We start from the raw sequence: 12,813 nt of genomic DNA, 5'->3' as shown, positions 1-12,813 counted from the left end.
GGCAAAGCATCAAACAACCCTGAAGGAAAGAGCACTCTTTTCTTTGTGTCTATCTGAAGGATGTTTACCATATTTCAACACTGTCAAAAGCTCATTTTCTTGTTCAGTTTTGGAATGTTCAGGTCCACCAAAAGAGCTGAGACATGTGAGGACTGCATAGGCAGAATTCACCAACATGACAATTATATGGGCAAATATATTTGAGATTTTGGGAGACAAAACTTACTCTTTTCTTTAAAGTATGGACTGCTGGGACTGCTAATACAGCAATAACAAATTGAAAAAACAATGGTCATGACCATACTAGTAACTTTTTAATATGATTTTGCATTAATTCTTATTGTAACTCTAAACTGTTTGCTAGTTTGGGGAACAAACTTTTAACTCTTCTGTTCATTTCCTAGAAGCATCAAGCCTATATATTGTAGAGTTTTATTTATAAAACAGAACTCATTCAAAAAGTGTTCTGTTCACATTGTGAATGAATTGAAGGTTAGGGCACAGTTAAGGGAAGTGGTAGCAAAAATCTGGGCAGGAGTATGTCAGGAGAAAGCATGGGTAAGAGGATGCTGGACTAAGAGATAGGGAGGGGGATAAAGGATAGGAAGAAAAATTCAAAGAAATATGGATATGGCAGGTGTACCACCTCATCATGGCTATGTACTGTTATCTGGTAAGTTCATTGCTGTAAATACCTGTACATTTGCAGTTTCAATAATAATAAATTGCTCTGTGGTGATTCCATTTTCTCAGGAGTAGCCATAGTATGAAGCAGCTGGTCAGCAGTGGCAGCTTTTGTCCAAAAATAAGCAATTAGTACTGATGAAGATGACCACTGGTCAGAAGTTGTAAACAGCTCCTACATCCCCATAGCTGATGGATAATGACAGCTTGATCCAAGTAGTAATTAATCACTGCCTTGAGCTAGGCAACACTGATTCCACCAATAGAAATTTGCTCCTAAGAATCAAATACTTCTCCCTGGAGTTTCCTGTAATTCTATGTTTTCCACATAAGTGCTCCTTCCTGAGCACCCACCAAATGCCTTGCTAACATGCTGATCCCACTGACTTGCCCAGGCTTTCTGGCTGTCTGGCAGAGCCATTTAAGCTAACCTGTGCTGCTCCACTGTAAAATGGACTGCAGGCACTCATGCAGATAGTTACTAGGTAACAGCTGTGAGGATGCAAAGGATCAGCTTCCCAAATTGTTTTCATATGCAAGTCTTCTGGGTAAAAGGTTTGGGCCATTCCCAGGAAAGCTGATTTAAGTCTTGAGGTCTGAGTGCTGGGCTGATTTACTTCATTGGTGACTGTAATTACCCTGTGCTCAAATTCCCAGTTATCATTTTTGTTTCAAGAGCATTTGCTGTGCGGATGCTTAGAGTAGTAAGCCTTAAATTTCAGCTCACTGACATATTGTCGCCGTACAAAAATGACTGTGCATTTGTCCTGAAATTTCCCCTGCTCAGACCAACAGTGCCATTTAGTTTCAGCACTTTAATTCAACACTTACAACAGCCCTTCCTAACTGCACTTCAGAGACAAAGTCACTTGCACATACCTTAACTACAAGTCCACACAACAAATCTCTTTCCTTGCAATATTTTTATCCTTATTGTCTTAATGACACAGACCACTGGTTCATACAGCTTTATGTATTCCAATTCAGTGTCATGCTAATTTATTTTAATGGAAAGAAGGCATAAATTCTGTTAAATAAAAACTTCATTCTGTAAGCTTACACTTTTCACTCTAGCATTCAACTATGCCTAAAGGAAGGAAATGTTTCATTTATTTTATAGGAAAATGACATTAAGCAGCAGAATTTATCCTCTAGGACAGGAAGAATTTTAAAGTAACGTCCCTAGCGTGTTTCTACAATGAAAATATGAGTGGCTGCTTTCAGCCAGAATTTTGATATTGCTTTCCATTGATAAGAATATAAACCAAATAGAAACAACTGAATATAAACCAGGGAGAAACAAGTGAAAAACTATGGAATAGACATCTCTCATACTGTTGGTTCCAATCATTATTAGATTATATATAATGGAATACTGATTAATCAATTTCTTTATTAATGCAGGATGAATTGAAATTATTCAGAATTTGCTAGGTATGCCTTCGTCCTTTTTGAGAGAGAAAAAAAAAGAGGTGACTCAGAGGTGACCTTATCATTCTCTACAACTTCCTGAAAGGTGGTTGTAATCAGGTGAGGTTTGGTCTCTTTCTCCAGGCAGCAATTGATAGAACCAGAGGATAGTCTTAAACTGTGCCAAGGGAAATTTATATGGGATATTAAGAAAAAGTTTTTTACTGAAAGAATGATCAAGTATTAGTATGATCTGCCCAGGGAGGTGGTGGAGTCACCGTCCCTGGATGTGTTTAGAAAAATATTGGATGTGGCACTTGGTGCCATGGTTTTTCCGAGGTGCTAGGACATGGGTTGGACTTGATGATCTTGAAGGTATGTCAAACTATGAGAAATTCTAAGTAATTCAATCTCCATGCAGTTTTTGTTATTTTTGTTGTTCTTGCCATAGTGTTGACCAGGTGTCTTTTCCAGTATGTTACGCTACATCCTTTTCACATCAGGTTTCTTTCAATGATGAAAGGAAGTTACTCTGATTTTCAATGTACCAAATATCTATGGAAGAAAAGGGAAATGAAACTTCTGCTTTCCTCTTTGTCTGCCCATGTGACACTTCACCTCTTTTGATTATGCCCCAGAGAATTGGTGAAGCCTTGCTTGTTCCTGTAGGAGCAATTACAAAGTGGTTGGATTATCCTAGGTATCAAAGGTTCAGGATAGAAACAGAAACCTACTCCTCATTTCACTGGCATGATATGGTATCATACAACCATACAATCTCAGAATGATTTGGGTTGGAAGGGAACTTAAAGATTCTCTATTTCTAAGCCCCCTGCCATGGGCAGGGATACTTTTCACTAAACCAGGTTGATTAGAGCCCCTCCAGCCTGGCCTTGAACCAGGGATGGGACATCCACAGATATTCTGGTACCTTCTCACCATCACAGGAAAACATTTCTTTCCAATATGCAATCTAAACCTGCTGTCTTTCAGTCTGAAGCCATGCCTCCTCGTCCTTTCACTACATGCTCTTATAAAGAGTCTCTCTCCAGAAAGAGACTCCAAGAGTCTCTTTCTGTAGGCTCCCTTCTGGTAGTGAAAGGCTGAGATTAGGTCACACCAAAGCCTTGTCTTTTTCAGGCTGAACAGTCACAATTCTCTCAGCCTTTCCTTACAGGAGAATTCTTCATTCCTCTAATTAACTTGTGGACCTCCTTTGGATATGCTCCAACAGGTCCATGTCCTTCCTGTGCTGGGACCCCAGAGCTGGATACAGGGTTCCAGGTGGGGTCTCAGCAGAGCAGAGCAGAGGGGCAGAATCCCCTCCCTGGCCCTGCTGCCCACACTGCTTTGGATGCAGCCCAGGACACGTTTGGCTCTCTGCTGGGTCATGCCCAGCCTCTCACCCACCAGTAGCCCCCAGCCCTCTTTGGAAGGCTGTATTTGTGTAACATAAGGTGCTGTCATAAGCTTGCCTTGACAGAGGTACAGCACCTTGCATTTGGACTTGTTGAACTTCATGACATTCAGGAATGTCAACTGCACCATCCATCTTGACATCACCTGCAAACTTGCTCAGGCTGTGTGCAACCCCTTTGTCTGTGTCACCGATGAAAACATGGAATAAAACTGATCTGAATATGGACTGCCAAGGTACCCTGATTGTGACTTGATTGACTTCTGTCCAGACATTGAGCTCTTGCCCATTACTCTCAGGACATGACCATTCCTTATTTGCTGAACAGTCCACCCACCAAATCCATCTCTTGCCAATTTAGAGGGAGGAAAATTGTGGGAGATCATGTCCAACTCCTTAGAGAAATCCAGATAAAAATATCTGTAGCCTTTCCCTTGCCCAGTGATGGAGTCACTTCATCATACAGGGCAACTGGTTTGGTCAGGTGGGACTTGCGCTTGGTAAAATCAAGCTGAGTGCCCTGAATCATCTCTCTGTCCTCCATGTGCCTTAGAACAGCTTCTAGGCTGATCTGTTCCAGGATCCTCCCAGGAACAAAGAAAATGCTGACAAGTCTGTAGTTCCCAGTATCCTCCTTTCTACACTTTTTAAGTGGGATGCTATGTTTCCCTTTTCTAGTCCCTTGGAACTTCACCTGACTGCCATGACTTTTCAAATGTCAGGGAGAATGGCTTGGCAGCTGCCTCAGCCAATTCCCTCAGGACTTTGGGATGCATTTCATTGGATAACTTACACTTTTGTATATTCAGGTTCCTCAGATGGTCAAGAACCTCATCTTTACTTACAGTTGGAGGGGCTTTGCTTTCCCTGTCCCCATCCTGCTGATCATCCACTTGAGATGTGTGGGAAGAGAGGTGCAAACTGATGGAAAAACATTGTTTCACACTTCAGCCTTCTTGTCTATACTTAACTAGTTTTTCACTCAAATTCATCTGTGTGGTTAAGAGTTCTTTGACCTTCTTGTAATAGTTGATAAACCTTTAGAAGCCTTTCTTATTATTCTTTGTTTCTCTTGCCAAGTTCTCCTCTATGCTTTGGCCTTCCTCAACACATCCTGACACAAGTGGACTGTATCCCTACACTCTTCATAGATTATCTGCCTGTGTTACACTGCCTGTACATTTGCTTCTTGCCAATTAGTTTGACCAGCAGTTCCCTCCTTAGCTATGTTGTCTCTTGTCTTCCTCACCTTTTTCCCTACACCTGGGGATCACAATCTCTTACTCTCTATGGAAAACATCCTCAAAGATCTTTCCCACTGTCTTGTCCCTGAGGGCTAACAGTTGGGGAATCCTACTGTTTAACTCCTTGAAAAGCTGGAAGATTGCTTTCTTGAAGTTTAGGGTCCAGATTTTATGCTTCTCCTGACTTATATCCCTCAGGACTGCACACTCCCTCAGTGCATGATCACTGCAGCCCAGGCTGTTTCCAATCTTGACATTCCAGATTGGCTCACCTAGTGATTAGTGACTACTAGATTCAGCAGCATATCCAACTCGGGTCATATGTCATTTTTCTCCAGAGGAGTGTGTTGGTGAATTCCTAAAGCTTCTCCTGTTCCGCATCAAGTATTTTCTAATCTGCTAGTGCTGGATCAGTGAAAATAGCCTAGTCATATACTTGATTCAAACAATCATGCTGAATAACTTTGGCTGTGGTTAGATTAGGATCAAGGATTTTTGACAATCAACACTGTTAATTAGGCATGGAAGTTTCTCAGTTGCTCCTTAATTTTTAGACCAATCAAATATATAGACATTTGGTTGAGCTCTAGGTTTTTTCAGAAAAATAATGCACAGCTTTTGACTTCTTTTTGTGTAGTATAATGTTCCAATGAGATTTTTTTCCTACTTTTGTTTTCTGCCTTGCTTACTGCCTTTTCTTTCTTATTCTCTCTGCATCTCACCATACTGAAAACAGGACAAAATGCCTTACCATTTAACAAACAATGCAAACAATTTTGACTGGAGGGAATTTTGGAGGTGTTTGAAGTTAGATGGTAATGCTCACTTTCCAGTGCAACTATCTTTCTGCTTTCAGAGGAACAAGAAAGTTAATGAGCTGTGGTGAACACAACATTTTGCACTGTTAAGCCCTACTCTTTGAAAAAAAGGGGTTTGTGGAGGAGAAAGTACCTATGTGACTCATTAGTACACCATGAATCAGAAGAATGTCAAGAATTGTGAAGGCATTATGGCACAGAGTTTGGTGTCTCCTTAAACCAACCCTGGAGACCTAAGGAGTCTGGTGGATGTCAAGCAAGAAAACTGTTGTTATGTTGACATGAGTACTTACTATACTCAATTCATTATTTATCTGGTCTGAAGAAGTAATCTGTGGCAATGGTTTGGTTAAATATTAGCACATTGTTGAGAGAAATGTACAAAAAGTTCTTAAATTATTCATCTAAATTGGACTGGGTTTGCTATTATGGAGGTAAAGAGCTAGAAAAAATTAAGTTGTGAAAACATTCAGGTTGCTTTGTGAGATAGCAGTGGAGGTAGATATGCTACACTGCATCTTAGAAAAAATTATCTCAAACTTAGTAAAGCTACTGATATGTCTAACCTGAGTGTAAGACCTCTCAGTGTAAAACAATCCTGCACAAAAATACTGTTTTATCTACTAATCACAGAAAAAATCTCTACACAGACATACTAAAGGTTTACAGTTTTCTAGCAGGGCTTCTCTGCACTAATTAGGTAACATCTTACAACACCAAGTCACCCACATCAGTCTATTTTTCAATGCCTACTAGTATTTGGTATGCTTATGCACTCTTCTGCTCAGTCAGCTTTTCTAACTTTTTAGCAGTTAATTCTGAAGAATTTTTAGACTCTATGCTGGTTTTGGCTGAGATTGAGTTAATTTTCTTCACAGTGGCTGGCATGAGGCTGAGTTTTGGATTTGTACTATGCACAGAGTTGATAATACAGAGATGTCTTTGTTATTGCTGGGCAGGTCTTGCACAGAGAAAAGGCCTTTTCTGCTCTTTGCACTCCATTCTGATGAGCATGTTGTGGGTGTGTGGGAGGTTGGCAGGAAATACAGCTGAGATGGGTCACCCCAACAGACCAAGGGGTCATTCCATATAATACAACATCAGGTGCAGGAGAGAAAGCTGGGGAATGAAGGAGTAAGGGGTAGACTATTGCAGTGATGGCATTTGTCTTCCCAAGTCACTGTTACATGTGATGGGGCCCTGCTATGCTGAGGCTGGCTGAATACCTGCCTGCCCGGTAATACCTGCCTCTGCTTTTATGTGGGACTTTGGTTTTCCCCAATAAACTTGTCTTTATCCCAACCCAGGAGTTTTCAAGTTTTACCTTTCCAGTTCTCTCTCCCATCATGTTGATGAAGGAGTGAGTGAGAAGAAGCTTGGGGTTTGGTTGCTGGCTGGAATCAAACCACAACAATCCTGGTGGGAAATGTCTCCAGGCCTTTCCTTTTGTTTTATAATGTGCCAAATTTTGGGTTTGTTTGTTTGAATTGATTTTAGCTAGCTGACAAGTATTTGCATTCTCGGAGATCATGATGAATGTAGTTTTGAAAGGGAGCTTTGCTTCCAGAAAAAAACAGTGGGAAATTTTGAACAATGTTTTTGCCTTTTTCTGGTTAGATATACATGACATTCAAAAGGAATGAATGATTAACTGCTGCTAAAAATGGAAAACTACCCATGGAGACAAGGCTTGATCAACTTATAACATTATTATTTTGGCATCCCCTTTGAATCTTTAGCTTACCAGAAAAATGGTAGAGCTCTTTTGAAAATTTTTGAAGGTAATTTGGGGATTTGGATGACTCCAAAATATGAATTTTGTATATATGTGAGATTTGATAAAATAACACATTTCCATAACAGGGGTTTTGAGAACAGAATTTCAGGTTATATAGGACCTAAATGTGACATGACTGCACAAACTACCTGGGTCCCAGAAGCAGGCTAGGGAAACACCATCCCACCAGAGTGGTAGTGTGTTTTTTAAGTAGTATTTCTTCAAGTTACTGTTATGTTTTACTCAAAGCCTTTTATGCTTGAAACCTTTATAGCCTTTATGTTTGCTCCAATGCACCCCACTGTTTTTGCCCAGGGGTGTTTCCTCCCATCTCTGTGTCTGTTATCTCAAGTACCCACCCCTCTTTCCAGCTCCTTTTGTGTCTGTCATTGTAACCCTGCCCCTACTGCCTATCAGTCATTGTAATCCCTTACCCTATAAAATTGAATGAAATAAAAAAAAAAAATTAATTAGAATTTGAAAGGTTTTTTTATAATATTGCTTATATTGCTCTTAGTAGGGCTAAGGTAAAAATGCTAGCTTTTTAAGAACAAGAATTAATTTTCTGAGGTCTCTCTGTGGAATGTTTGTCTTTTGAAATCTGAACTTATACCAAAAGTAAATTTTGCTTAAAATATTGTACATAGTTTTAGCAATATAATTCTTCACAGAAGTGCTGTGAAATTTATCAGTGCTTATGAACTAGGAAAAGAAGCCCTGAAAAAATATTTAAGGCTTTATTTTCATTGTTCCTACAGGGGTTTTTCTGCCTTTTTAAAGTACTAAGGATGTCATCTGCTGTGTGCCTTAAAATAGAAGCTGGGATATTTTCATGTGTTTTGTCTCTTGCATTGTATCCGAACTCACCACATGAATGAGAACTGTAGTTATGACAGTGGCATGTTCTTTCATGTTTTCCTGCTTCAGATAGAGAAGTTTATATGTGGTAAGAGGTTTCCTGGGCACTCCTGTCAGTGACAAGTACAATTTTGGTAGCTCTCCTTCTCCTTCCTGTCTCATTTGTGCCAGAATTGTGTACCTATCTGAGAAAATGATCAGCAAAGTACCAGAAACTTCTCAAGGTCATCTGAAATAGTGTTTTCTTCCCATATACCACACCAACAATTGTGTTGGAGCAGCGAAGGGGATACTGGAGAAAGGAAACTGAGGGGATACCAGAGAAGGAATGGTGGCTTCATAAGACAGCCGAGCAGTGGAAAAGAAATGTAGATTACCTTAAACAAATATCTGTGAAATCTGGCTTAAACTAGAGCAAGTGGAATTTGGAGATAGTGTCATTCTAGGAATAAAGTTTACCAATTCTTTTAAATAATGGATTGCTTTAATGTTGCTCAGTGAAAAAAAATTAAAAAAAAAAATATACACACACACATAGTTAGAGAACAGAGCTGTACATACCCTAAGGCAGTTTCAAATGGAAAAGGGAAACAGAAATAGAATGAGATGTCGTTGTCAATATGAACCTCAACTGATTAAATTTGATCCTATGAGTTCTGCTGGGAAACACATAAACACCATATAGTAAACTTGCTTCAGACACAACATTGAATAAACTTTACAAAACTATGAATGCTCTTATTAAGAAAAGGCAAAACAGCACTTCCATGGAAGAACATAGCGCACTACTTTTTTATTCCCATTATAAACCCAGCAAAACTTCAGGTTTCAGCTGTTGACAGTCTTCTTTTGTCTTAGTAAAAATTAGGGCTCAGGTCATCTGGTAGGATTAAAGTCTACAGAGATTTTTTTTTTTATGTGTACATGTTAAAGACCTTTTACCTCATAGTTCAAGGAAAGTTGTTTCTGTAGTTCAATATTCAAGATGTCTGTCAGCCTGACGTACAAATACTGCAATTTGCCTTCTTTCATGGCTTAGGAATGATATGCCCCAATTTCTTGCTCTCAGTGAAACAGCCCAAATCATGATGTGTTTACTCAGTCCCTCATCTACATTCCCTGGCAGCAGGATGGAGAGGAGGATGGGAGGCATAAAGGGTAAGGATCACAGGTTGAGATAAGAACAAATTACTGGAAAACAAAGAAAGAAAATTACTGGAAAGCAAAGAAATAAGAAAATAAACAGGAGCAATTACAATATCAGTAATGGAAGGAACTGGTGTGATCTGACTGTTCCCTCTACCATGCTTTTTGGGCTCAAAGGGACTCCTCATCACATTCCTAGAAAATGACATGAGAGGGTATAGAATAACCTCTGGTCCTAGCCATGCTTGCTCCTGGCTACTGCAAAAATTAACCCTGTCCCCATTCCTTGCCTGGCCTAGCAAGGAACGGGGACAGGGTTAATTAATAAATATTAACCCTAGTAAAATATTTCTAATAGGCAGTACTGAAGTGCACAGTAAAAATGTATATCAACAAAGATTTAGGGTTTTCTCATTTTATTAATTTCTGTAAGAACAAAAAGGGGGAAAAAAAAGTGCTCTTCTGCTCTGTTATTTAGACTGAAAATATCTGTGATGTTTAATGAATTTTTGATGTGAGAAAACACCTGAAAATACCTCGGCATGAGTGTCATACCAGGCTGGCAGAGCATACCTTAGGTGAGACCTTCTCTAGCATCCTATCCTATACCAAAATTAGAACAATAAAGACAGGCATACTCTGAAGGAAACATTTTGTCTGCAACTGGAAATGTCTTGCACTGACGTCATTCAACTTAATAGAGTATACCACTGGCTGGGATTTTATTTTATTTCACTAATCTAAAGAATCTTCTACATTCAGAGGAGAGAAAGTTGATGGCTTCTTAAAATTGCATACTGTTGATTAAGTGTGGAAAATTTCTCTTCCTTAAAACAATATACTACATCTAATGGTAAATCACCAGCAAATTCCTTTATGTTTGTGGGCTTGACATGCGATGCTTATTAAATGTAGGAACAAAGCCACTTTATACATCATAATGTTCACATTACAAATTCACTTATAATGGTGCTGCAAGTGCGTATGCAATTTTTCTAACTTATGAAATATATTTCTGACACTTCAGGTATTGATGTATGCATGCATGATATTGTCCCAGTGCAGTAAGGGAGACTTAACTGATGTCTGCAAGATTTGATTTATTACAAGTAAATATGATTGCCTTCATAATCTGATTTTATTATGTTCGGGGCTCTCGCAGGTAAACTTTTAGTAGAAGGAAGAAGACCAGTTTTATTAAACCACTCTATTTGTGCAAACCAAATCACTTCTTGACGAAAAAAGAAGTAAGGTCAAGAAGAACAAGGATTAAGGATGAAAAATTTTTTGTGCCAAACTTCATTCCCCTACATGAATATTCTGGAATGCTGAAAGTTACTTTTTGTCTCTGTTAGACAAGAGTCTAGAGAACCAACCTCTGTGTCACTGAACCTCTGTAGAATTGAGGCAAATGCTACGACTAAAACTTCTGTAGTTGCAACATAATTTAAATATTGCCTTGGAAAGTCTTGCTATAAAGTGTAGCATCAGATCCTAGAGTATTGTTCAGCAGAAGATAATATTCCATACACACTTCTGTGCATCATACTTTTCTGTTTGTTTGGTTGGGTTTTTTTAGTATGTAAGAGGTGACAAAGAACAATTATTTCCTGAGAGCAATATGGGATTATTACATATATTGACGCATTTATGCAAAAAACCAGAAAAATTCACTATAGTATTCTGTATCTTTCCATGCTGCTGAACCAATTATTATCCAGGCTAAATGCTGTTTTATCCCCTGTGAAGGTTAAAATGTTCTCCATATTTTCCAAAAATTGTCTGTAGAGAAAAAAATGTTTTGTTCTCTTTTATGTTGATGCAAATTAATACTGAGACAATCCACAGAAGACAATATAGTTGTGGGCACCATTTTGTATGAGCGGAAGATAAATAAAGTGACTAAATAAAAGAACTGTCTAACAAGTGTTTCAGAGAGCTGGAGAGCATCCTTTCCATAAAAACAGGCAGCAATTTAATAGTTGTTTCGACTGGGTGATTATCAGATTTGAAAGTGATGACATGTTAGTTACCTTGAGATTCCCTTTCCTGGTAAGACTTTAAAAGTCTGGTATGTATCCTACTATACTAAGCTGTTCAGTTCTGTGACTTGTAAGACTGTGTATGCTCTTTTCGGCTACAAACACTTAGACCTCTAAATTTAATGTAAGTCTTTTACTTGAAAAAATTTTTGAAGACAGTGTGAAAACAATGTTTCAGAGAGCTGGCTTCTTTACTTTTCTGCTCATGTTTCAATAAAAAATAAGAAAAAGTGACTTGATAAAAGCTGCTGTTTGACTTCTTTGAATGGGACTGGAGCTTTTGTCCCACCTGTTTATTTATAATTAAGCTCCTTTTCAAATGTAAAAATTGGAAAAAACTTGTTTGATATACTCCCCCAATTCTCTAAAATCGAGTTAGTCAGCTTAATGACACTTTTGGAATGCTTACTAGTGTCTGACAGAGGCTAAGAATTTTTTTAAAGGAAGAAAATTTAGGTTGTCAGAATAAGATGAGATAGGGAATGGAACCTGAGCTTCTGTTTTTGCTTTGTTGCTGATGCGGGTCGTAGGACAGTCAATTTGGATGGACAATAGACGAGCATTGAAAGTAGAGCTTTATAGTGATGAAGTTTAATTTTTTCTTGTATATGCAACTATTTTCGTATATAAAATTTATTGCATACTGTTCTTCAAAAACATGACCTAGAGCTGATTTTTTAAAGTTGCTTTGATTGCTACTATATTCATGATGATTTCTATCCAGCAGTAGCACAGACCTATTTCCAGATGATGTAGGTGTCTCAGGCTTGGCTTAATTGTAGCTGTTACTTATAGCTGTCCTTTAAGTGGTAAAGGTGGTAACTGTGCCTCTACAGCTAAATCAGGGACAAAGGCCTACCTTGGTTTCACTGAAAGCTGATTGTATGCGTTGTTTTTTAGGGAGAAATTCTTACATCACAACTAATCCAGAATCACATTCAGAGACTGAAAAGATGTAAAACCCCAGATGTATAAATCTAAGGAGCAGAAATTCCATCATATCCAGGGGACAGATGAACTTATTGCAGTAGCTCTCAGAAACGGACTAGGAAAACCACCACATTATTAATGGGGGTGTATGTGTGTGTTTACTTGTATGAAATACGTATTTAGATGCTGCCAGTGGGAAACATAGCCCAGCAATATGTCTTTATGTTTCTTCAATTATGTTAATTTCTTCAGCAAAGGGTAACAAAAAGTTTAGTTACTCTATAAACATCAGTCTCTGATATAGTATAAATATAGTATGTGACGGTGGACAGTGTAATGGAATTTTATTTTTATCCAGTAGGGATGAGTGTACAGAATCCATTAGTGGCTTTGATTCGCTCTGCCACCTGTGAGTTATGCAGTCATTCCTAACTCATGAAAATGAAGTATGCTGTCCTTCCTGCCATCAGAAACCCCATATTTATGA

This window comes from Molothrus aeneus, chromosome Z (genome assembly GCF_037042795.1).
Source record: "Molothrus aeneus isolate 106 chromosome Z, BPBGC_Maene_1.0, whole genome shotgun sequence".
Classification (NCBI taxonomy): Eukaryota; Metazoa; Chordata; class Aves; order Passeriformes; family Icteridae; genus Molothrus; species Molothrus aeneus.
This window is presented reverse-complemented; position numbering follows the sequence as displayed.